This window comes from Rattus norvegicus, chromosome 4, assembly GCF_021556685.1.
Source record: "Rattus norvegicus strain SHRSP/BbbUtx chromosome 4, alternate assembly SHRSP_T2T, whole genome shotgun sequence".
NCBI classification, from domain to species: domain Eukaryota; kingdom Metazoa; phylum Chordata; class Mammalia; order Rodentia; family Muridae; genus Rattus; species Rattus norvegicus.
The window spans coordinates 86023421-86051039 of NC_141537.1; the positions used below are offsets into that span (position 1 = coordinate 86023421).

At 39.8% G+C, this 27619-nt stretch overlaps 1 protein-coding gene across 4 annotated transcripts in view; it reads left to right on the forward strand.

Moving 5' to 3' along the window:
• Positions 1-1783: 1783 nt before the first annotated feature.
• Itprid1 (ITPR interacting domain containing 1) overlaps positions 1784-27619 on the forward strand; it is a 168173-nt gene continuing 142337 nt past the window's right edge. Inside the window, exon 1 of one of the 4 annotated variants that reach the window (XM_087658734.1) lies at positions 1784-2268. The gene's annotated coding sequence lies outside the window, so the exon portion shown is untranslated. 4 annotated transcript variants of the gene reach the window in all.

The following is a 27619-nucleotide window of genomic DNA, read 5'->3' on the forward strand; positions in this document are numbered from 1 at the left end:
GTCCATAACTTTTTCAAAAGAACATCAAGACTTGGAAACAGAAGCAGAAGCTGTGAGTGCTGCCATGAGCCTTTGGCTAAGTATGCTGCCTTTTTGGAACAGTATTAGGTCCTCACATGTTGAACCCAGGTGAGGGAACAAAACAAAAGAGCTTTTCTGCCTTAGGTATCCATGAAAGTCATCACAAACAAAATAAAACAAGGAGGAAGCCTTGCCTGAGCCTGCAAAGCCAACACAAAGGGCACACATTACAGTCATTACTGTGATTACATGGGGGGGAGAAATGTAAACAGAAGCATGTACTTGATTTTCAAGCATTTGCCCATCTGTGGGAACAGGGAAATATCAAGGGCAGAAGTCTGACCTGGGGATAAAATTACCATTCCTTCCACCTTCCTTTCAGGGTTCTTATGACAATTAACTTGCCAAGTTTCAGCCACAAGACCATATGTTTGCTAGGTCATGTGGAGAAATGGGGTTTATTCCGATTGTTTGTTTGTGCTAACATTGGAGCAGTGTGGCAGTTAGCACGCTGGACAGATTCAATCTGTCAGGAGACCTCCCCATACACAAATGTGTGAAAGTACTCTAAATGCATGTGAATTTTTAAAAAGTTTTATTTATTGTATTTTGTGTATATGAGTGTTTTGTGTACATTAATGTAAGTGCTATATGTGTGCCTAGTGCCCACAAGAGGGTTCTAGATACCCTGGAACTGTAATTATGGACTAGATTGCTGAGTGCTGTCCTGTGGATGTTGGAAATTGCACTTAGTCCTACAGAAGAGTGGCAAATGCTCTTAACCACAAAGTCATCCCCAGCCCTTCAAAGGGAAGTTTTCAGTAGGAGAAGCCTAAGTCTGGGTCCTCCCCAGCAGACCTAGTGAGTGAACACCTTGGACTTCTTTCACAGCATGGTGCTCCTGAAAGTCAAACAAGTGGTCTTGAAGACCCTTCTTAACTGGCAAAAGAATACTCAGAATTGTCAATAACAGTTTTGGTTCACTGAATTAATAACAGTTTTGGTTCACTAATTATTCTAATATTTTGGCAGTTGCTAATCAATGATATCACCCCAGCTAGGTTATTTGATCAACCAGACCACCTATCCATCTGAGCAAAAAGAGTAACAGCACACTTAACTATTCCCTTCTAAGCTTTACTTTCATAACTATATTTAACATTACTAACCTCAGACACAAAGGGGGCTAGAGACATGGCTCAGTGATTAAAAGCACTTACTATGCTTCCTAGGGACTCAGTTTCCAGTGCCCACATTGAATGACCCCCAATTGCCTGTAACTCCAGCTTCAGAAGATCCAGCATCCTCTGTGGTTCCCATGGACACCTGCGCATAAATGGCATACAGATACACAAACATACTTACTCACACATAAATTAGGAACTTAATCTAAAATAAGATGTAGAGCCATTATCCTACTCTAATTCCTATATGGGATTTCTGAGTCATAAATCATAAGTCAACTCACTAGACAAGGTTCCCTGCTTCTTTGACCTGTCCTGCCCACTTTATTCTCAAATGATCTGTTCTCACCACAAAGACTCCTTGGCATTTCCCCAAAGGCCCTGTCCCATTTGGTTGTCAGAGTGTTCTCTGCCCTCAGCATTCTCCAGGCAGTCCAAGCCAAGTTTAACTCTCTCAACCCCATTCTTCAGGAAAGCACTATGCCCTGAGAATCAGGGAGGGCATTAACCTGGGGAAAGCCTGCCCCTCCCTTGGATGAATTTATCCTCTGGATCTGGACCTCAACATTCCTCAGTGAGATCTCACTGTTAATCTGCATTCCTGATGCCACAAACTGTAGGCTCCTGGGGAAGCAGAATGAGCTGCTCATCTCCATAGTCCCCTTCCCTAGCCTTGGGCTTAGCATTAAGTAGAGCTCAGGGGATCTTCAGGGCACATGGATGCCAAGAACCTCCTTCAGTTAGATTCATTTCTGAGGGAGCTGTGTTGTGTTCCTTTGGCTCAGGAAAACAAGTTTTTCCTTAGAACAAATGGGCGTGGAGTATGAAAATATCATGCAGGATTAGTCAAATGCTCTACTGCTTCCTGGACTATGACTTTCAGACAGTTCAGGAGTGGAGTTTGTGGCAGGTGGATGGGGCTGTGGTGGAAGCAGGTGGGGGGATGTTTCTGGTGAGCATCTAGGGAGGTGGCTCAGGTGAGCAGGGGTGATGGGACCCAGGTGAGCAGTGGCTTTGGAGAATGAACATTGATTGTCCCCAGAATTCTACTCCAGCTGAGAAGGTAAGACTATATGCCAACTTTGTATTCTGCCAACAGTATTCTGCATGTTCTTGTGTCAACCTGAAAAAAAAAGGCTGAGTTCTCCCATTGCCTTCCCAGGTACTGTGGAGACTCTGGGGGCTGTAACCTGAATAACAGGCTCACAGTGAGTGCAGGTGAAATCAATCAAACTGGCTTGCTAGAAAGAAACAGGAAGATATCAATGTGTGGATGCTGAAAATGTTAAAATGTTCCCTGGGAGAAATACTAATTTGAGTTGTAGGGACTAAGAATCCACAGGTGAATGGTATGGGCATAAGTGCTGACTTCGGGGAAAGAGAAGAAGAAATGGAGGAAGGGCCAGAGGAGCAATAGATAGAACAGACACACACACACACACACACACACACACACACACACACACATCCCCCCCACACACATCTCACACACACACACACACATCCCCCTCCACACATCACACACACACACATCTCACACACACACACACCCACATCACACACACACACACATCCCCCCCCACACATCACACACACACACACACTACACACACACATTCCCCCCACACACATCCCCCCCACACACACTACACACACACACATATGCACACACACTACACACATGCCACATGAAATTCCAATTTTTAACTTTAAACTGGTGATATTTATGTGAATATACCATTTTATAATAATTTTAGAATATTTTGATACTTTATCTTTAAAAGTTATAGACTGCTAATTAATGAAACATCTGTTAAACATTAATGAAATTAAATGTTCCAACCAAACAGTAGACCATACTTGTGTTCTAGTGTGTGTGTGTGTGTTTGTATCTGAGTATGTTCAGAGCAATTACATTTGGTAAGTATTTTAAAAATCAGTCACGGCTCTTGGCCTCCTGTCACTTCTGGTCTGGCTTGGAGGCTCAGGCCTATTTTAGTTGCCATTACAAAGCAACAGTCAAGACAAAGGGAAGTGATTTGATAATTATTGATTCTTATTTGATCATCTTCAGCTAAATAATTTTAAAGCATTCTTCTCCCAACTCTTCTCACTCAAGATATGGAATATGGAGTGGGGAAGGATTTTATTGGTTGGCATTATTTTGGTTTTTTGTTTTTGTTTTTTTTGTTTTGTTTTTTTGTTTTGTTTTGTTTTGTTTTTTAGAGAATCGTTGTGATGATACCTTTTATTCCTTTTTATTGCTTCCCAATCAAAACATGTTATAAGCGTGGTGAAAGAAACTCACTGCTTTCTCCAGCATTGATAAAAACCAGAGGCAATGCAGTGGACTACCAAATGGCCACTAGAATTTGGCATGCGTATGCTTTGTCATACAGGCAGTGGTGAGATGAAAGGCCTGCAGGACAGTGAGTGACTGCAGCATGCCATGGCTGCTTTGTACAGCTGAGAAAGCAGGAACAGAACCTATTTCCTTAGTCTTATCTATACTCTGTCATTTTACAAGCTTGCTAAGAGCCAGCCTGATCTACATACAAAAGGAATGATGTGAGGAGGAAGCATGCTTGAGAGAAGGAGAACAAGGAACTAGAGAACAGACACCAAGTACAACCCAGAGTGAAGGGAAGGTGTGAGTTGACCCATCTCATGGTATGAGTGGATGAAGTCATTAAGCTAATTGAGAGGCTATGTGTTTCAAATAGCTCTCCAAAGCCATATGCTGCTAGATTCTTAATTAAACATTAACCTTTTACAAATTGAAGTATGCTACTAAAGGGAGGGAGAGGAGTACAATGAGGAACAGTAGGCAACATATAGCAACCTGGATGTTTTCCAGGGACACAGTGCTGGGTAAGATGTAGGGGCCGGGAGCTTAAAGATATCACCTTCCTTCTAAAATGCACATTCGTCTGTTAGTAATTTTCAAATCTAGAATGGAAAAAACGTGTCTCCTTGCTTTTACATAGATATCATTGTACTTTGCATAGCTTGTGTCTTATTACCCTTGTCCGTTTTCACCCTTCCTTTAATTCTTTTCTTTAATACCAAATAATACCCTCTAATAGCATGTCATTATACAGTAAAAATTTTGCATGTGAGAGAAAATGTGATGTTTCCCTTTACCTCCATTATTACCCCATTTTGTTCCTTCATTTCCTCTTTCATTACACACACACGCACAGGTGAACACACGTTTACCTTGAGACTCTGCATAGATTCCCTCCACTCTGCGCAGAGCTTGTTGGCTACTCTCTAGCCTCTTGTTCTCTTTCCCTCATGCATGTTCTCTCTTCACGCCTTTTCTTACACGAAATCAATCTTGAGTTTGACTTATTTACTTAACACCACAATCTCTAGTTCTGTACAATTTCCAGCAAATAGTATAATCCTATTCTTCTTTATGGCTAAATAAAAGCTCCTTGTGTATAGGTGCCACGTAGTCCTTCTCTCCTCATATGTTGGTAGGCATTGGCTGTTATGAATGGTACTGCAGTGGACGTGGTTGTACAATATTTCTGTGGTGTGTTTGTATAGAATTCTTCAGTTATACACCAAGATATGATAGAGTTCCATCAAGTGGCATTTATATTTTCAGCATTTGAAACCTTCCATATTGATCACTAGTGTGTGATCACTCACAGTGATTCCTACCAGCAGTGTATAAAGTTCTCCTTTCATGTAATTTTTCCAGCACTTACTGCTTTCTTCATGACACCAATTCTGACTGTGGAGACATAGAATTTCAATGATATTTTAATTTTCTTTTCTCTGTTGATTAAGGAGTTAAATGTTTTCATGTATTTATTGGCTATGCATACATACATAGAGGTGTGTTGTGAATGCATTCATCTGTGCATGCAGGGGTGAATGTCTATATGTATTTGTGTATGTGTTGAGGTCAAAAATTGATGTAGGGTAGCTTCTTAAGTTGCTATCCACCTTACTTTTTAAGACAAGGTCTCTTTCTAAACCTTTGACTCACGAATCAGCCAGATTGGCTAGCTAGAGCGTTTCAAGGATCTTCCTGTCATGCCCCATCTCTCCAATCATTCAGATTTTGTATTCTGAATTAGTCACTGACCAGCCTGGCTTTTATTTGTGCACTGGGGAATTAAGTTCATATTCTCATGTGTGTGTGATAAGTGTTTCACCATCTTTGATCCATTTTAGCCCTTGTTTTTGATGATTAGTGGTATTTTTCCATGTTTAATTTTTTGACTTTAGGTATTAATTTCCTGCCCAATGTATTGATGAAGATTCCCTTGTTCTATATGCTGTCTTTTCATTCTGCCTATTGATCCTTTTGCAGTGTACAAGCATTTGCATGGTATCCAATTGTACTATCAATCCTTGCAGTTATTTCCTGAGCTGTTGTAGAACTTTCCAGAAAGTTCTAGCTTATGTCAGTATTTCAAAGTGTTTCCAATATGTTTTTTCCCTTAAACATTAAAAGTTTCAAGTCTTACATTAAGATCTTTGATCTATTTGGAGTTGAATTTTGTACAGAATGTTAGAGGTCTAGTTTCATTCTTCTTTACTTTTCCCAGAAACATTTGCTGAAGAGACTATCTTTTTCCATTTTATGTTTTTGGCCTACTTGTCAAAAGATAGAAGGCTGTAGATGCCTAGCTTATCACTGAATCTGTTTTTGTGCCAGAGCATGGTGCATTTGTCACGATGGCTCTGTAGGATAGTTTGAGATCAGATATTGATTCCTTCAGCATTGCTCTCTTTTACATTGGGTTGCTTTGACTTTTGGGAGTCTTTTGCGAGACTTTTAAAGCCTTATAGGAGTTTAGCAATTATCCTATTTCTGTGAAGGATGCCATAAGAATATTGATGGAGATTGCTTAGAAACTGTGGGTGGCTTTTAGTACTAGCCATTTTCACAATGAATCTATCTTCTAGTGTCTTCTTTAAATTCTTTCTTTAGCATTTTAAACTTTTCATTATAGAGATCTTCCATTTCATTGATTAAATTTATTTTTAGATATTATTTAAGCTATGTAAATGGGATACCCCACAATTGGTTTCTCAATAATTGAGTATTGATGTATAAAGAAGGTGCTGATTTTTCTATATCAATTTTGTATTCTATGCTTTGATAGGATGTTTGCTAGATCTTAGCATTAACCTGTAAGTATCTTCATATTATCTTGTAAAGTTTGGAATTTTAAGTACATGATCATATCATCTACAAATGTAAATTTTTATTTTTGCCTCTTCTATTTGTATTTAGTGTGTGTGTGTGTGTGTGTGTGTGTGTGTGTGTGTGTATTATAGCTAGGACTTTAAGCCTTATTTTGAATAAGGGTGGAGAGAATGATTATTTCTGACTTTATAGGAAATATTTTTAATTTTTGTGTTTAATATAATGCTGACTATAGTTTATCATATGCATTTTTGTTAAGTTGAAGTATGCTTGTTTTGTTTCTAGCTTCTCCAGAATTTTTACCATAAAGGGTTGTCAAACTATGTCAAAGGAATTAAAAAGAAATAGCTAAAAATAAAAAAGGAATAAAAAAGAATAGCAAAGTGGTAGTTTTCTGCAAGTCTTTCATACATGTTTAGTTTTAGTTAGCACACTCCAACCCATTCTTTCCTTTCCCCTGTTGCCCCATCTCCATCTATACTTAAAATTTTAACTCCCATCCTTTCATATGATATTTATTTTTTATTCCCTCACCTTTATCCCACCCCACAACACTTCTCATGGCATTTTCCTGACCTCTACACACACTACTAATTATGCACATACATCTAAAAATTCAAAGCTAGGATCCGCATATGAGAAAAAAACATTCAGTGTTTGCCTGGGTGTGCCTTAGTTAAATATTTTCTAATTCCATCTATTCCTGAAAATTTAGTAATTTAATTTTTCTTTGCAGACAAATTCTATTGTACATATAGACTGCATCTTCATTGCATGCATGACTTGGTGGACATCTGTGTGGATTCCATTTTCAAGCTATTATTAGTAGAGGGGTGATGTGCATGGGTCTGCCAATATCTCTTTCATTTAGATATTTGCTCAGTAGTGGTATAGATGGATCATATGATAGTTCTATTTTTGTCTTTTTTATTCCATAGTAGCTGTTCCTATACACAGTAGGTAAGAGGTATTTTTTCCATATCCTTCAAGTCATTTGTTATCATTTATTTTCTTCATAGTAGGTATTTCCACTGGGATGAGATGGAATCTCAAAGTGACTTTAATTTACTTTTCCCTGGTGGCTAGTGGTGTTGCAGTTGTGTCTGAGACATATATGTTTAACATTATAGCCTCCTCTTGGTGGACTGCACCCTTCATTATTATGAATGCTTTATCCTTTCTCACTAGTTCCAGTTTAAAGTTGTTTATGTCAGACATTAAGGCAGTGTCAGCAGTTTCCTAAGGTCCGTTTGCCTGTCCAACAGCTTTTTCAATCCTTTCACCTAAAGAGAGTGTCTTTTGTGATGCAATGCATTTCTTGGAAGCAGCAACTAGATGTTTCCTGTTATTTGATCCAATCTCCTCATCTGTATCTTTTGATTAGGAAATTAAGACCCATTAATATTTAGAGTTATTATTGAAAGGTTTATGTTGATTCCTGTCCACATTTTTTTTCTTTTGTGATGTAATGCCCCTGCCATCTTTCTCACTTGCTTAGCTGTTACTCTAATGTGGTTTATTCTTTCTTGGTGGCCCACAGATGAATTTATTCTTCTCCAGTTCTAGAGGATTCTTCACAGTATTTTCTGTTATCCTGGCTTAGTAATTATAAATTACTTTAGCTTATTTTTCCATTAAAAGTTTTTATCTATAATATATAGTTTTGCTGGGTGCAGTGGTATCATTTGGCAGTTGTTATCTTTTAGTACTTTTATTTAGTATTTTTATTATACTAGATAATAATCTGGGGCATTCTTGCTTTTAAACTTTCTGTTGGAAACATCTTCTGCTATTTTGCCAGGGGATGCCTTTATATGTAACTTGGTGTCTCTTTCTTGCTGCTTTCAATATACCCCCTTTGTGGTATATTTAGTGTTTTAATGATAATAGGACAAGGGAGGTTCTTTTTTGGTCTGTCTGAGGTCCTAAATGCTGGATTGGCTTATCTTTTCCTGACTTTGGGACATTTTTCTGTCATAATGCTTTAAAAATGTTTCTATGCCTTTAGACCTATGTTTTTTCCTGCTTCCATTCATATTATCCATTGACTTGATCTTTTCAAAGTTTCATGCCTATGTTGGAATCCACATTGGTATCCTACTACTGTTTTATCTTTGCCCTTGATTGTTCTAATTCTTCTACCTTGTCTTCAAGTTCAGATGTTCCTCCCTTTTCTTGGTATAGTCTCTTGTAGGAACTTTGCACAGAGACTTTTATTCAACCTATATTTTTTCATGTATAGTATTTCACTTTTTCTACTATTCACATCTCTGTTGAATTATTTTCATAGCTTATATATAGTCTTCCTCATATCATGCAGCCACTTTTGCTCAGAATAATGAGCTTATTTTTTTTATTTCTTTGAACAAATTTAAAATCATTCTTTTGAGTACTCTGTCTGGGCATTTAGTTTTTTTTACTGCTGACACCATGATCAAGGCAACTTATAAAAGCTAGATAACATAGATATAAAACATAGACAAGAGAGAAATATTCTGGTGATATCAAATTTAAAATATCTTCGGAGAAGAGCATTTCCACAGAGTAGAATACATGTACAAGCCTTTGAAAGGGGCATCTCAATTATCATTTGTAAAGTGTACTTAACAGGAATGATCTTATTTGTCTTCTTATTTATTTTTCTAAGTCTTTATCTGTATGATTTAACACATCTCAGATGGCTCAGATCGCACATAGTGATCTCAGTAGTTGTGAGGCATCCTATAAAGGGGGCAGAAAGTGTATCTGACTCAGAAATGGTATAGCACGAAAAGGAAACAGTTTTCTCCAAGGGACGTAGGTAATAGAAGACTTGAATTGAAGTCTGTCTCACTGGAGCTTATACAATTGAGGGAAATAGCAAAAATTGCCTAAACACAAAACCTTTATGTTCTCACGTAGCCATGATTGGAGCCTTGCAGGTCCGTTTATACATGTGACTGACGCAATAGTGTCTGGTGGAAAACCTGTCTAGCACCAAAGCTGTCTTACTCAGAAGTACCTGTGAAACTACAAGCAGGTATCTGTGAACGATAAGAGATTAGCATATGGCAGTCTCTTATTCAGAGTTGCTATTGCTGTGGTTAAGCACCATGAGCAGAAGCATCTGGAAAGGAAAGAACTTATTTTGTTTATATTTCCATATTATAGTTCATCGTCAAAGTAAGTTAGGGCATACACTCATGGCAAGAATCTGGAGGCAGGAGCTGATGCAGAGGCCATGGAAGAGTGTTACTTACTGTCTTGGTCGTCATTAATTGTTCAACCTGCTTTCTTTATTTCTTTTTTTTTAATTTTATTTTTTATTAGATATATTTCTTTATTTACATTTCAAATGTTATTCCCTGTCCTGGTTTCCTGTCCATAAGCCCCCCATCCCTTCCCCCTCCCCATACTGGTGTTCCCCCATCCATCCCCCTTACTGACAGCCCCCAACATTCCCCTGCACTGGGGGTCTAACCTTGGCAGGACCAAGGGCTTCCCCTTCCACTGGTGCCCCAACAAAGCTATTCTCTGCTACCTATGCAGTTGGAGCCCTGGGTCAGTCCATGTATAGTCTTTGGGTAGTGGTTTAGTCCCTGGGAGCTCTGGTTGGTTGGCATTGTTGTTCTTATGGGGTCCAGCTCTTTCAATTCTGCCTCTAATTCCCTAAAAGGGGGTCCTGTTCTCAGATCAGTGGTTTGCTGCTAGCATTCACCTCTGTATTGGACATGCTCTGGATGTGTCTCTCAGGAGAGATCTATATCTGGTCCCTTTCAGCATGTACTTTTTAGCTTCATCAATCTTATCTAGTTTTGGTGACTATATATATGTACCACATGTAGGGCAGGCTCAGAATGGCTGTTCCTTCAGTTTCTGCTCTGAACTTTGCCTCCATATGCCCTCCTATGAATATTTTTGTTCCCCCTTTGAAGAAGGAGCACTCCCTTTCAACCTTCTTTCTTATAAAAACTGTGGCCAAGACCCACCATCCACAGTGAGCTGGCCCTTTCCCCATCAGCCACTAATTAAGAAAATGACCTGCAGTTTTGCCTACAGCCAGTCTCATGGAGGCATTTTCTCCAGAGACTGTGTATGTGCATGTGCATCCATGCATGCATGGCTGTGCATGTTCTAAATGAGATTAGTTTGCACAGTAGGAGCTAGTAGTCCAGCAGTGTTTGTCCTCATGCTGGGGAAGGGCATGGATAACCCAGTAGCTTCTCAGTTTGTAGAGCAGGATATTTCAGAAATCATGATCCAGTATTGCAAGGCAAGAAAACCCAGAAGAGAAGGCTGAAGAAGCTGGCATCTAATGCAGCTATCAGAGCAAAGGCAGTTAGGTTGCTTTCTCCTCAGACCTTTCTGTATCAGGGCTACTAAGGGGAAAGTGCCACCAACTTGGAGGGTAGATTTTCCCCCTTCATTTCCTTTATATAAATATTCTCACAAACATGTCCGAAGGTGTATCTCCTAAGCAATTCTAAATTCCATCAAGTTAGCGATCGTGGTTCTTCAACACTGGAGAAGGTAAAGGAATTCAGTTTCCCTCCAACCTCTAAGAATCTGGGGATTCATCTCACACACAGTTACCAAACCCAGATACTATTGTGGATGCCAAGAACTGTATGCTGACAGAAGCCTGATATAGCTGTCTCCTGAGAGGCTTTGCCACAGCCTGACAAATACAGAGATGAATGCTAGCAGCCAACCATTGAACTGAGAACGGGGTCTCAAATGGAGGAGTTAGAGAAAGGACTGAAGGAGCTGAAGGGGTTTGCAACCCCATAGGAAGAACAATATCAACCAACCAGACACCCCAGAGCTCCCAGGGACTAAACCACCAACCAAAGAGTACACATGGAGCCACCCATGGCTCCAGCTACATATGTAGCAGAGGATGGCCTTGTCAGGCATCAATGGGAGGAGAGGCCCTTGGTCCTGTGAAGGCTGGATATCCCAGTATAGGGGAATGCCAGGGTGGGGAGGCAGGAGGGAGGGAGTGGGTGGGTGGCTTGGGGAGCACCCTCATAGAAGCAGGGGAGGGTGGATGGGATAAGTAGTTTCTGGAAGGGAAATTGGGAAAGGGGATAACATTTGAATTGTAAATAAAGAAAATATCCAAAACTAAAAAAGAAAGACTGTAACCTATCTTAATCTGTGTTCTACTGCTATGAAGAGACACAATGACCAGGTTCAGAGGTTTAGTCCATGATCATCATGGCTGGAAGCTTGGCTCCAGCAAGGTGTTGGAGCAGTAGTTAAGAGGTACATCCTGGAGAGAGGGGGGTAGGGAGGGGGAGGGAGGGAGGGAGAGAGAGAGGCAGTTTAGGCTTAGCATAAACTTTTGAAACCACAAAGCCCTCCCTCAGTGATACACTAACAAGCTCACACCTCTTAATCCTTCTTATTTTATCAAAGGCTTCCACTCCTAGTGTCTAAGCATTTGAACATAAGAGACAATTTGGGGCCATTGTCATTCAAGCTACCACACAGCCATACTGATACTTAGATTTTGCTTATTATACTATTTCTCTGACTTCTACAACTAAGAAATAATTCATATTTTCTTAAGCAGTTAAAGTTGTCCTAATTTCTTATCTCAGCAACAGCGAATGGAAACTGAAATAGACATATAAGTGAGCTCGATGTTGCAAGCATAGAATATCCACAAACAACAGGAATAGATTAGCTGAAGCTAATTGCTGGGTGCGGGATAGAAGAATCAGGTCATTAGATTAGGTTTGAGGCATATGGGTCAAAAAATTGAGCTCTCTTGTTATTCTTCCTTCATATCAGGGTCTACAGGAAAAAATAAGATGCTACAGTTACATACAATAAATAATTTACACAGCACACAGGGCATTTTCTGCACAGTGTAGAAAATGACAGAACAGTTTCACCAGAGTTAAAAAGAATAACTATGTTTGCATTTAATCTATGTTTGAGCTGTTCTTGATTGTTTAAACCTTTGTGAGCCCGAAAGAAGGAATTTAACTACACATAATCTATTATTTAGAACTATGGGAAATTCTTTATGAACTAATTCCCACAGAGCACACAGTTTTTGAATCTGAATCTTCCATCACTATCCAGGAGATGGGAAAGAAGTCAGGCGGACAAGGCACAGAATTTCCCCAAGGTTCCCATTTGTGAAATTTTGCCCAATTCATCAACACAAGCAGAGAATCATGACTCTTAGATGTTGAAGGAATACTAGAGATGCCAGGAGTTCAGATTTCTCATTTTATCTGTAGCTGCCATAATGCATGAAGCAGCTCCTAACATGAAATGATAGGAGGCCATGGGTCTTCCTTGGATGACGTACACTTGTGGGTGAGCTTTTAATGCATTTTCTAGATTTGATGATTGATGTGGAAAAGCCAGGTTCAGTAGCTATTTAAAAAAAAAAAAAGCTAACTGAGAAAGCCATGAAAACAAACCAGTAAGCAGCATTCATCCGTGAATTCTAATTCAGAGAGATGCTATATAGAGAAATGTCTATCTGGCTCCCTGAAAAACTAGCTAATACAGTAAGGGTGCACAAAGAGATTGAATAGCTCCTTAAGGGACCTTCAGCACTTTTAGATGGATTCACATTTAGGGTTTATCTGTAAAAATCCACTTATAAGCTATTTCTCAATAGGATTTCAGAAGTCTTATTTGTTTACTTAGTTGTTAATGATTAATTTTTGGATGGTGTTCTATTTGCTTTTATGTTGCTCTGATAAAGACTATGAACTTGGAGAAACAAGTGTTAATTTCATCTTACATATCCAGGTCATAATCCATCTGTGATGGAGCAAGGACTTAAGGCAGGAACCTGTGTCTGGAACTGAAGTAGAGGCCTTGGGGGAATGCAGCTTACTGGCTTGCTTCCTATAGCTTGATTTACTTGCTTTGTTTAAAAGACTTATTTATTTTGATTTTATGTGAATGAGTGTTTGGCTCGCATGCATGCACATTCATCCAATCCATTCCTGGTGACTGTGGAAGACAGAAAATGGTCCTAGATCCACTGTAACTGGAGTAACAGACAGTTGTAAGCTGTCATGTGGATGCTGGCACCTAGTCCTGAGTCTGCTGCAAGAGCAGCAAGTGCTCTCGACCATCGAGTGATCTCTCTGGCTAAGCAGCATATTTTCTTATATAGCTCAAGCCCTGCAGTCTAGGGATAGCAGTGAGCCCAGTGAATTGATTCCCCCCTGGATCGATTAACAATCCAGAAGATGCCTCCACAGACATCCCATATGCCAATCTGATGTAGGCAACTCCTCGATTGAAGTTCCCTCTCCCTATGTGTTTGAAGCTGACATTAAGTTTAGGTATCACAGATAGGGTATGTATCATAGGTTAACCTCAAATTTGAGATTCTGCCCAGCCTCCCAGAGGTTGGGATGATGGCATACCGTGTCATGCTTGTCTTGCTTGGCCTTTCTTACTAATGATGTATTGTTGGCATAGGTGTTACTTGTAAAGCTCTCAGTTCTTGAACTATAGAGAAGCGTTTTGGATAAAAATGGTAGAGAACCATGAACTTAGCAATGCTCAATACACTTTAGGTCAGGGAACTCATGGAAGAAGTAAGACAAGAGACAGTACAGGAAGTATGCTAATAAGGAAGTAGCTATTCAGTGACTTTGTTATTCTTGCATACCCAAGACAATGTGTTGGAAGCTGTATATGCTCATTTTGTTCATATGAATTACCCCCAGATCCTTGGGAGTGATTTTTCCAGTGATACATGTTTGCTTGATAGTAAAGAGGACAGAATAATAACCACTTCTTACAGAACTGGGTGAAGTCCACATAATCCCATATATCATATGTTTATTAAACAATTGTTTTCCTATAAGCAAAGTAAACGAGTATATTCTTCAGGCGCCTAAAGTGTTCTAGAAAACATTTCCCTAAAGTACCCATTTACACTCAGAGACATTTTATACCTTATTTACAGTGACAAACAATATATGCACACACACACACACACACACACACACACACACACACACACACACACACACATACTTTAAGTCATGGCTAGTGGCTCCATTCTAGCATGGTAGATTAGAATGTAGTTTGTTCTGTTCTTTTACTATAAGACAAGCTTTAACAAACTCATTGTTAAAAAGCAATTTCAGTTTTCTTACTGCCTTTCATCTACATTGCAGAGCAGTTAATTGAAGTCATAAGAATGTACATTTTTCCCTTTGGGGATCAATATAGCAAGGTAGAAAAGGAAATAATTTTTGTTGCTAGTTATAATGCAGCCCATAAATTTTTATATGTCTTAAATTGTCTTGCTTTGAAAACATTTTATTCACCTATCTCCTGCTAGCTTCTTTTACATACTATTATAACTATTTGTTTATGACTTTATCTCCATTCATCAAGAAGAAACTTAATGCAGAAAAAAATCTATTATTTTCATACCCATAGCTCCTTGAAGAATGCTAGCCCAAAGATGCTACTTGATGGACCACGTAGAGATGAAATAAAAGTGAATAATGTTCAGGTTCAGATGTGAAAGCCAGATTCCTTACCATGCTCCAGGACTATGTATCTAAATTCATAGCATAATTATTATTGCCGTCATCGTCATCATTGTCATCATCATCATCATCATCATCATCATCATCATCATCATCATCATCATCACCATCATCATATGTCTACCACCACATAAAATGATGGTATCAGGTTTAGAAGCAATTCCTCGTGTGTTATTGCTTTGATCCGGAAAATAATTCTGTGTTAGAAACATCAATAAAAGTATTTCTACTCTGTAGTGGGTTTTCAGCTCTCACTGAAACATGCTCAATATCTCACAGCTAGACAGCCTAATCTGGAGCTAAGCTCTGTGCTGTAAGTCCTGAGTCTTGCTTTGTGTAGACAGCCACTCAATGTCCACCTTGTGCTTTTGTTCAGTACTTCTCAACTCAGTATGTTTGATGTTTGGTGCATAAGGTCTATATGAGTTGCTCTGTCTGTCCATTGCTTCTGTCCTCTAGACACCAATAATGTCATTTCTTCCCATTGTGACCAAAAAATGCTTTCCAGCTACTAGCAAAAGTCCTGTTGGGTAAAAACCAGTTCCAGTTGAGGCTAAATGGTCTAACAGCAGGCACAATGTAAAAAGTGCTCTGGGATAGTCAAATGAAAAATGAGGAAGTTGTGCTCCTCTTTGACTGGCAGTAGCATTCGATTTATAGTTGAAAAATGAATTAGCTAATAGAGCTATTGTGATGGGAATAAATATGAAATATTTATTGAGCAGGCATGAAGTGTCAATTCAAAATCTAAGGAGAACAATATACAGCATTGTTAAATGCCTTTCTAAAATGAAACACCATCTTAAAGTCCATCTAGTGGAACACAGAGCTATTTGGGACCAGACAATCTCATGATAGGCATTTAGCAGCTAGATTTACCGTATTATCTTCTAAAGATTAGATAGAAGGCAATTGCTTTTCTTTTATTTTTGTGGCTTGCTAACCAATAAATCAGTTCCAATCATTATGTACCGTACTGTCCGTTGAGATTGTATTGTCAAGTAAGTTTCCGGCTCATTGGTATAGTTCAAAACATTTTGAGTTTTAGTCTTTTTTCATGAATAAAGAGGAAAAGAACACATTGCTCTAACCTATTGACTTATGTAATGCACCAGGACCCATACAGACTCTCTTGGCAAACATAGCACAGAAACAAAAGGCTAAATAATCTTCCTTCCCGTTTAAATTGATCATAAAATAGAATTATCCCCTATTTATTGAAGAATAGACATTTTGCATTACAGCTATTGGCATACTCTAGTTTTTGAACTCTGGGCTTGAATTTGGGAATCTAATAGAGTATGCACATATGGTGGTTAGTTTTTGTTGTTGTTGTTGTGGTGGTGGTGGTGGTGGTGGTGGTGCTGGTGGTGGTAGTGGTGGTGGTGGTGGCGGTGGCGGTGGCGGTGGTGGTGGTAGTTGTTCTTGTTTTCAACATGACACAAAATATTTTCAGCTGGGAAGAGGGAAACTCAACTGAGGGATTGTCCCCATCAGATTGCTTGTGGGCATGGCAGAAGAACATTTTCTTCATTAATGATTGATGTAGAAAGACCAAGCCCACTGTGTGCAGTGCCAGCCTTGCAGATAAGTGGTGGGTGCTATGAGAAAACCATCTGAGCAAGCCAAGGGGAGAGAACCAGTAGGTAGCATTCCTTCATGAATTCTGCTCCAGTTCCTGTCTCCAAGTTCTTGCCTTGAGTTCCTGCCTAGATGTCTCTCAATAATGGACTATGGACTAGAAGTATACACCAATAAATCCTTGCCTCCCCAAGCTGTTCTTTTGGTCACAGTATTTGTCATAGCAACAGAAAACACACTGGAGAAGCTTAAGATAGTCTTAACCACAACACATAAGGTGACAGGATAAACTATTTAACATATGTGGTCCAGTTTCTTCATCTAGAAAATGATGCAATAATATCTTTCACCTAGATTCACTGGGAGAATCAAATAAGATAATGACATAAGCTTCCATTGTGGGACTTGGTATAATGATTAATAAATTATGGTCATCTCATAGCTGTATTTTCCATTCAAATGGGAACAAGCGTTCTTTTGAAGCTGTTTTGACATTATCTATACAGGGTTGGTTCTGATGCTCTGATCAGAAATGAACACTGAATGTCTTGTCCCAATTGGTTCTTGATCAATCAATAAGGATGCTAGCAGCTAATGGCTGGTATAAGAGGCAGAATTTCAAGTTTCCTGCAGGCAGGCTAGCAGACAAAGGAAAAGAAAAGATTCACCATGCCTGGGGGATGGGGAGAGGGAGAGGGAAGGGGAGGGGAGAGAGGGAGAGGGAGAGGAAGAGGGAGAGGGCCACCAGCCATGTGAGATCTAGGGTAGAATGGCTATTGCCTATTGGCTATGGGCCTGGGGTAGCAGGTGGGAGATTAGAAATGCAACTATGCTGAGGGCAGGCTTAGGGTGCTGAGCTAGGACTAAAGGTAACTGAGCAACTGAGTTGAGAGAAGACTTACAGTTTCTGCTCTGGGAGTGAGGGCACACTAGCCAAAAGAGGTTTAGAAAAGCCCGACCATGAGCAAAAAGCATATTAAAAATAAGCTAATGTATGTTTATCTTTCATATGAGGATTCAAGGGAACCTGGGCAGGTCTGGTAGCACTGGTTGTTCAATGATTAAATCCGGGTACTAGAAACTACACACTACCATTATCACTTTCTGGGGAAGGGGAACACTTTAATTTGTCTTTGCACAGAATTTACATCTGATGACGGTGACAGGGAAGTGAACTTCTCTCCCAGCCCAGGATCTCTCTGTCTAGAGCACTAACCATTGCTCAGTCCCATCACCATCCCAGTTACCTCAGCACAAAGGTTTTGCCACATGGCAAGGAGTCCAGCAGCACAGCTCTCCAGCTTATTCATGGTATTATATAATTGTGTCCTGGGAGGTAAGGGTGTGGACATAAAAGAACAATGTCAAGCACACAGGTCAGAATCCAACCACGGGAAGAGGAACACAGACAGAAACAAGGTGTAGACAGAGTCAATTTACAGACCTGGCCAATTCAGACTACTAGTTTCACCCCAGGATATAAAGAATTAGCTTTTTCTATGCACACTATGGTTTGGGGTTTTGGGACTGTTGAACCAAAATTTCAGTGATCTGTTCTTCAAGCCAACTCTTTGGCTAACCTAGACATGAATGCTTCTCCTTGATAGTCTGAATGCATTACTTATAGAGTTTAGCAATCCAACTGGGTCCATTCTTGACTTATCAGCAACTGGATGGTAGCAGTTTGGGTTTTTATGTAGATGAGAAGTCCCAGACCTTCATGGCTTACAACCTTACGTTAATATTCTAAAATTCCCTCATTAGCCTTTTCTGGACTGGCATCTCTTTCCAAACTTCTTTCTAAAGTGAATGCATTTAATTCCTTGGCAATATTTGTGATCTGATTTTGTGGCTGAAGATACAGGTTGTCTCAGATTTTATTACTCAACTACTGATACCCATATCTGTCTCTCTCTCTCTCTCTCTCTCTCTCTCTCTCTCTCTCTCTCTCTCTTTAAGCCTTTATACTTTTAATGGAAACCCAAACTTCACATTTTCCTGACAAAACTCTCCAGATTCTTCCATGAACTTCTGATTCCCTCTTTTTTTATTCATTCATTCATTTTATTTTTTCCATTTTTATTAAATTGGGTATTTCTTATTTACATTTCAAGTGTTATTCCCTTTTCTGGTTTCCTGTCCATCAGCCTCCTAACCTCACCCCTCCCCTTCTATATGGGTGTTCCCCTCCCCATCCACTCCCCATACCACTCCCCCTAACAATCCCCTACACTGGGGTCCAACCTTGGCAGGACCAAGGGCTTCCCCTTTCCACTGGTGCCCCAACAATGCTATTCACTGCTACCTATGCAGTTGGAGCCCAGGGTCAGTGTATAGTCTTTGGGTAGTGGTTTAGTCCCTGGAAGCTCTGGTTGGTTGGCAGTGTTGTTCTTATGGGGCTGCCAGCCCCTTCAGCTCGTTCAGTCTTTTCTCTGATTCCTGCTATCATTCACCTCCACATTTGACATGTTCTGGCTGTGGCTCTCAGGAGAGATCTATATCCAGTTCCTGTCAGCATGCACTTTTAACTTCATCCATCTTATCTGGTTTTGGTGGCTGTATATATATGGGCCAAATGTGGGGCAGGCTCTGAATGGCTGTTCCTTCAGTCTCTGCTCTAAACTTTGCCTCCCTATCCCCTCCTATGGATATTTTTGTTCCCCTTTTTAAGAAGGAGTGAAGCATCCACATTTTAATCATCCTTTTTGAGTTTCATGTGGTCTGTGCATTGCATCTTGGGTAATTCGAGCAGTTGGGCTAATATCTTACACTTATCAATGAGTGCATACCATGTGTGTTTTTCTGTGATTGGATTACCTCTTTCAGGATATTTTCTAGTTCTATCCACTTGCCTATGAATTTCATGAAGTCATTGTTTTTGATAGCTAAGTAGTACTCCATTGTGTAGATGTACCACATTTTCTGCATCCATTCCTCTGTTGAAGGGCATCTGGGTTCTTTCCAGGTTCTGGCTATTATAAATAAGGCTGCTATGAACATAGTGGAGCACGTGTCTTTGTTGTATGTTGGAGCATCTTTTGGGTATATGGCCAGGAGAGGTATAGCTGGGTCCTCAGATAGTTCAATGTCCAATTTTCTGAGGAACCTCCAGGCTGATTTCCAAAGAGGTTGTACCAGTTTGCAGTCCCACCAACAATGGATGAGTATTCCTCTTTCTCCACATCGTCACCATCATCTGCTGTTGCCTGAGCTTTGATCTTAGCCATTCTGACTGGTGTGAGGTGGAATTTCAGGGTTGTTTTGATTTGCATTTCCCTGATGACTAAAGATGTTGAACATTTCTTTAGGTGCTTCTCAGCCATTTTATATTCCTCGGCTGTGAATTCTACCCCATTTTTAATAGGGTTATTTGGCTCTCTGGAGTCTAACTTCATGAGTTCTTTGTATATTTTGGATATTAGCCCTCTATAAGATGTAGGATTGGTAAAGTTCTTTTCCCAATCTGTTTGTTGCTATTTTGTCCTAAAGACAGTGTCCTTTGCCTTACAGAAGCTTTGCAGTTTTATGAGATTCCACTTGTCGATTCTTGATCTTAGAGCATAAGCCATTGGTGTTCTATTCAGGAAAATTTCTCCAGTGCCCATGTGTTCAAGACTCTTCCTCACTTTTTCTTCTATTAGTTTGAGTGTATCTGGTTTGATGTGGAGGTCCTTGATCCCCTTGGACTTAAGCTTTGTACAGGGTGATAAGCATAGATCGATCTGCATTCTTCTACATGCTGACCTCCAGTTGAACCAGCACCGTTTGCTGAAAATGCTATCTTTTTTCTATGGAATGGCTTTGGCTCTTTTGTCAAAAATCAAGTGACCATAGGTGTGTGGGTTCATTTCTGGGTCTTCAATTCTGTTCCATTGGTCTATCTGCTTGTTTTTGTACCAATACCATACAGTTTTTATGACTATTGCTCTGTAATACTGCTTGAGGTCAGGGATGGTGATTCCCCCAGAAGTCCTTTTATTGTTGAAGATAGTTTTACCTATCCTGGGTTTTTTTTAATTCAAAATGAATTTGCAAATTGTTCTTTCTAACTCTATAAAGAATTGGATTGGAATTTTGATGGGATTGCATTGAATCTGTAGATTTCTTTTGGTAAAATGACCATTTTTACTATATTAATCCTGCCAATCCATAAGCATGGGAGATCTTTCCATCTTCTGAGGTCTTCTTCAATTTCTTTCTTCAGAGACTTGAAGTTCTTATCGTACAGATCTTTCACTTGCTTAGTTAAAGCCACACCGAGGTATTTTATATTATTTGGGACTATTATGAAGGGTCTGACTCCCTCTTTAATCCCTACTAGATAAACACAAACATTTACACAAGTTGGAAACCTGAGAACAATCATTGAATTTTGCTTCTCCCTACATAATGGATAGAAATAAAACCTGTTGACATTTCTTTCCACAGAATGCTAAAATAACTCACTTCTCTGTTCTTATCTGATGGGCTTGTCATTGGTATGTTTTACCTGCTCCCCAGGTTCCTGTGTTCAGTCTTGTTGATTCCAACCCTTTCATTCTCCATATGGAAGCAATAAAACACTTTTAGGATAAAAATCTGATCATGTCATTTCCAACTGCCCTTCAAATTATGTTTGAACTTTATTGGGATGTGAAGTGTGTTGCATGTATTTCAATTCCTCTTTCTTTCTGTGGTTACTTGACTTGTCTCTTCCTATATTACTGACAGTCTTGAGCTGAAACATTTTATCTCTTGCATTTAAACTTGTGTACATGTGCTACTTCTCTCTACTCACACTCGTCCTCCTGCTCTTCATTCAGAAGAAAGGGGCTTATGCTTAATCATTCTAAATCTATCCCAGGCAGAAATATGGTGTGGGTGAATTCAGTAAATTAGGGCACATTAATACCAACTCTTCCTTTAACCTGGTTTCCCAGGACAGTTTGTTAATGGCAGAACCATTGTATGAGAGAAGTATTCAGTCAGGTTCCAGATACCTTAGACTAACCACAGAGCCTCCCTAAATCCCGTTTTGAGACACTGCCAAATTTCTGAGCTTTAAGGGTTTTTGTTTCCTTAACCTTGCTATACTAGTCTAGAATTACAGAGTGAATCCCAAGAGGTCAGAATAATGTGAATAATTTACTTAGGGAAAATGTAGGAATGTGTGGCATCACTCCCTTTCCCCATCTTGTCCTGAGCTGGGAACCAGAGAACCTCTGATTTCAGCTCTTTCCCCTTCCTGCTGTCTCCTTGATGGCTGACTCCTGTTCTTACTCAGGACCAACTGTAGAAAATGTAATTTCCAGGCTGCTTTGTGCAAACTTCCAATTGGGCAGGGTCCTCCTGCTCTGTGCAACTTGTACTATCATATTTTATTTACTACTTTACCTCTTCCTTTAGACAGTGAACACTCCAATGTACTAAAGATATCACACCCACTGAAGTCCCATGGGCAGTAGGGACCCTTGGGCTGTCCTTTTAGTTTGCTCACCCTTGCGGGGACTGGAGTAGTGTGTGTGTTTATGCCTAACTCCCTTGGACTTTCCAATCCATGTTTCTGTGCACTGAATCTCTCAGGCCTGAATACCAAGTCCCACTGTCCTTATTTCCAGTGGTGGTTTGCAATGCAAATCAGTGGATTGGTAACAGGCAGTGCCCTAACAATGGTTACCAAATAAAGACAAGTCACTTGCCTTCCTCAGGAAAGTGCAGGCTAGCATTGCATTTTGGCCTGGTGTAACTGCCAGTAGGTCAAAGGGCATTGAAGGAACAGTTTTATAGAGATAAAAAGATAACAGAGTCATTGGATCATCCCCCACACTCTTCCTCACAGCCCAGAATCTGTGACTAATAACTCCCATCACTTGTATTTCTTGTTATTTTTTTTCCTTGTAGAGATGAAGGGAAAAGAATGAGTCATTATGTATCCTCACCCTGAACTTAACAATGGATGGCTTTTGGCAAACAGATCATTGTGGACTTTCATAACGATTAGTTTTTAAGTAGGAGCAGATAGAAACCGGGGTCACTTTGGTCACCAGGATTTTTCCATCTTATCGATGGTAAGACAGGAAATAGAAAGTACCAAGATCTCTACATTCTCAGAGCAACTCCAGCAAGTTCCAAGCCCACTTTTAGGCTCAGGTCCCTTTATTCTGCTAGAGTAAGTCTTATAATCTCTTTTATCCAAGCCTATGGGAGGTGTTAAAGCTCAGCTCTCACTTCTTCCCTGTTGGAATGAGAGCAGCTTGAGCTTGTTCTGAGATCCCGTACCTGCAGCTATATGACTGGGTAACTCCCAGGAAGAAAGTCATTAACAATTGATAAAGTGATCCAGTTGCCAGGGATTCAGGCCTGGATACCTTCATGGGCCACTGCCTGGGTGGCTACTATTAACATGGTAGGTCTGATGCTGCAGGTTCAAACTTGTTAGGTTTCACCCTTAAGAATCTAATATTGTTTCCAGCAAAGTGTTTACGGAGTGATGCAGAAATGGTGTACCTTCCTTTGGTAGGACTTTTTTTTTTATTGGGATCTTTGTATCTTCTTCTCACTGGTTATTTTCATTTTTAACTACACAATGAATTCACAAAACATGATGAATGAGTTTAGTGTACTAGAGACATGCAAAATGGTGTGTGTGTGTGTGTGTGTGTGTGTGTGTGTGTGTGTGTGTAAGTGAAAATCTCAACAGAACAGAGAACACTCCTTCAGGGCAGCTTTACCAAATAAAATGAAGAAGATGTGGTTACGTTTGACTATTAGATTCACAATCTTTATTTGATTCTTGGTTTGATTCTTTTCAAGTCTGTCCCAGGTAATTCATTGGCCACACTAATGCTGCAAATTGTGTGGCTGGCATGCGTGCAGGGTTCAGGAGGTTGTTAGTATTTTGTTTTGCACCTGAAGTTCAAATGTAACTGACTACTCTGTTTAGTTGCTGAGACAGACAGCTGATTAAAGGATTAGAACCAAGGAAGGCACTGAGTGAATCAGTGAGCATAAACTTCTCATTATAAAATTTCTACTGCAACATCCCACTTCAGCATCACGTATTTATCGTTGCCTTAGTACCACACGCAGGAAAGGGTTTCATATTGGAATTAACGCATTAGGATGGGAAGTTAATGACAACACAATCAGGCCAGTTCGGAGCTGAGTGATCCTTGCCTCACTATGATGATAAGAACATTCTTGTTTTAGCGGTTTCCAAACAAAAAAATGGAAATGGCTATGATCCTGACGATATGCATGTACACCTGCTAGAGTTCTGGCTGAGCGCTGCTTCCTGCACTCCTCTCTTGGCTGCCCAGTGTGGCTAGTCATTCTCAGAACAATCTACTCTAGGACACTAATGAGACCCAGTGAATGGGGCACAGACTCGTTTTGCTCATGCAAAAAAACAAAAAACAAAACAAAACAAAAAAACCAAAAAACAAAACAAAAAGAAATCAAACAAACAAAACTAAGGAAAACTGGCTAAAATACCAGAACATGATTTCAGCACATTGGGAATCCTACTATGTTTAGTAGCCATGGATTTGTCCCTGGTATATTATGAAAGTTGCTCAAGCAATTGATAAATATTTAGAAAGAAAAAACTAATAAACAGAAAAATAACATCTTTTTTTGCCAATACAGAATATGTCCTATATGTCTCCCAAGGACATTCCAACTTCTACGGGACTTGACCATGAGAGACATTCAGGATGTATGTTTGGAGGTTACAGGTAGCCCCCCCCCCGCAAACTGTTGAAGTTGGTGAGAGGGAGAAGAAAGAAAGCAGGAATAATAAAAACATAGAGAGATGGAAAGAGGAACAACGAAGGATGTGAGAGGAAAAAGAAGGAAGGAGGGGGGGAGAGAAAGCAGGGATAAAAAGGGGAGGGAAACAAAGTAAGGGAGGAAGAGAGGGAGGTAGAGGAGACAGAGAGACTGACTTGTTTTATGGGTATTACTGTAAGGCTCTCTTCTGCAAGTCATGAATTGGTTTCTTTAGAGAAAACGTGCATGAAAGGGAGAACATCAGTATAGTCCATATTTATATAATATATAATATGTAATATGTATAATTACATATTAATAAATTTTTGGGTTGTCCTCGTTGCTTTTTCTCTTAAGGATTTGCTGTTATTTCTGGTTTTGGCTCTTACTGGCTTTCGATGGTTGGGGAAAGAAAATGAATCTTTCTTCACCCAAACTTGGAGCTGTGATGTTTATGTTGTTTGTCATATTTTCATTTCCAATCTGGAGAATCCTTTATTCATTAGCAGAGATAGTTCTCCTACCTCTTTGTCTGGCTATGTGTGGCTTCTGCCTCTTCCTCACTGTGTCTTTGAAAGCTTGAGAGATTTTTTCCCCTCATTTTTCCCACCTTATCAATAGTCTTCCAACAGATTCCCCAGCTCTCCCCAGTAATAGCTTCTGTCTTGTCAGAGTTGTTATTGTCATGATGAAACACCATAACCAAAGCCAAGTTGGGGAGGAAAGGCTTTATTTGGCTTTGGCTTTGACATCACATTGTTCATCACTGAGGACAGTCACAACAGAAATTCAAAAAGGGCAGGAGCTGATGCGGAGGTCACGGAAGAGTGCTGCTCACTGACTTGCTCCTCCTGCTTTGCCAGCCCAGGGGTCTCCCCAGACACAAAGGGCTGAGGCTTCCAATATCAATCACTAGTACAGAAAATGGCCTGAAATGCTTGTCTACTGCTTGATCCTGTGGAAGCATTTTCCTAATTGAGGTTTCAGTCTCTCAGATGATTTTAGCTTATGTCAAGGTGACATAAAACTATCCAGCACAGGTGCATACTTAGGGCAATAAGGGGGGGGTCTTTTCTTGGGGCTTTTATTCTTACCAGAGACTATAGCAGTTTCAGTGCTCTGAGGAACCGAGTCAGCTGACTTCTTAACTTCCATAGAAAACATCCACCCCCGGAGCAGAGACTTGTCAGCTCCTTTTGATTTCCATGTCCACATTTATCCCATTTGCCTCCTCTCTAGTTGATGATTTTCATATTTTATGCAACTCCATTGCCGATGCTTGTATTGTCACACATAGCTTTGTGTTATTCAGAAACACTTATATTTTTATACAGCCATATTTAAGCATCTCTTGTTCCAAATGGTGCTCCATTTTTACCTCAACTAATCAGGGCTTGTCTACTCTGTGTTCTAACGGCGCTTTCCTGTGGTTCCCATAGCTTCGCTCATCTGTCTGTGTGCTACCCCGTTACCTTGTGGTTTCAGCTGGGATTTCTTCCTGCTGTGTAAGGGTTTACATGGTTTAAATAGCTTTGCTTTCCCAAGTGAGTACCTTCTTGTTCCCAAATATGTTACTGCTGGACTGACTGGCTTTCTTGACTCTTAACTCAAAACCATAGCCTCCTCTCCTTTTCTGTCTCCCCCCAGAAACTGCTGAGGTTTCCTTCTCTGCCCTGTGGGGAATGGACTTTTTCCTCTCAAATTCAAATAAAATTGTCCTTGAATTTCCTTTGGAGTCCATTTTAGTTTTTAGTGTTCATATGTATGAAAATGGTATGCTCATTCACGTGTGTTCAAAAACACATATGTGTGTTGGTAGGTGTACACATGTGTGTGGGCACCAGAGGGCTTCCTCGGTTGCTGTTCCTCAGGATCAGGCCTTTTCTTCTAGACACAGAATTTCTCCAGAATTCAAGAAAATGATGAAGCTGGTAGGCTAGTTAGTCACAGTGATCTGCCTGTTTCTATCTCTCGAGGACTTGGAGTATAAGTTCCTAGCTTTCTTTTTAATACAGTTTTTGGGGATCAAACTCAGATGGTTGTCCTTGCAAGTTAAGCAGCTGAGTTATCTTTTTTTATTACCCTGAGTCTGTTTTTAATCTCTTTTATCTATGAGACTAAGAGCCTCAAACGAGGACCTTATGTCTCAGTATAATGCTTGATTACAAGGTGTTGGGCTATATTTTTCACCCAAGACTATTTATTAAATATGTTCACTAAATATATTATCTGTATTTGTCTATTTTTCTACTTCAGCCATCAGTTCTGAGAAGGTTGTATTAAAGGTTTTTAATCTGACTTGCAGCCCCACTTTCTGCTTCAATTACCTCTTCTGTTTTGCTTTGATTTTTCTGAGGTTATACACTAGTCATAAACATCTGTAATTTATCCTTCCAGAATATGAATACAGCCATGTGCTGCACAGTGACGTGTTGCCTGAGGTAAAGAACGTATGCCAGTGACCTGCAAAATGGCATAGTGCTGATGTCATGGCTGTTGTAGTTTGCATGTGCGCACTCTATGCTGTTTACAAACTAGACAAAAGCCACCTAATGAAGCTTCCTAAGGCGGCTCTCTTGTTGCTATGCAACACATAATTGTATCTTACAAGGCGACGTGCATATCTGTCAAGTTAATACCTTTTACCTGGAGTTCAATTTTGTTTTAAATTAATATTGATATAGCTGTTTTTTTAAAAGTATTTCTCTGGGGGTATATCTTTCTTCATTTTAAGCTTCCTCCTCTGTTTGTTTTGTTTCATAAATCTTTCTGCTCTAAGTGCCACCAGCTGTACTTTAACAGCATCCCATCAGAGTTTGTCTATCATTTCCTATGTAAATGCGACACATTTGTACTACTTTCACAGACACATAAGGTCTACCTGACCTGTTTGTATTTTCTGTCTATTTAACCATGACTTTCCTGACTCCACTGTTCATTGTTTGTTGTTTTTAACTTCTGCTATTTCATCATTTATTTTCCACTGGATGACATATCTTCATTTTTCCAATACTTAACCTTAAACTTTTAAGTACTATGTTTCCAAACATACTCTGCCCATTCCTATCCATATAGAAACCAGGAATTTACTCTCTAATTCCAAGATTTATACTGCAACCTGGAATATCACCAGTGATCTGCACAACAAGAAACTGGTATGATAATGCAAACAACTTTCGCCATGCAGTTGAGAGGTTACATAAAACAAAGAGAAGTCTTAGAAAAACTCATGAAAATGGATACTCTGATAGAAAACCTGAACTATATTATAATAGCAAATGGAATCTAGACAAGAATGGTGGTTCATCCCTGCAATCCCACTATTCCAGAAGTAGAGGCAGAAGGACAGAGAATTCGAAGCCAGATTGGGTCAAGTAGGG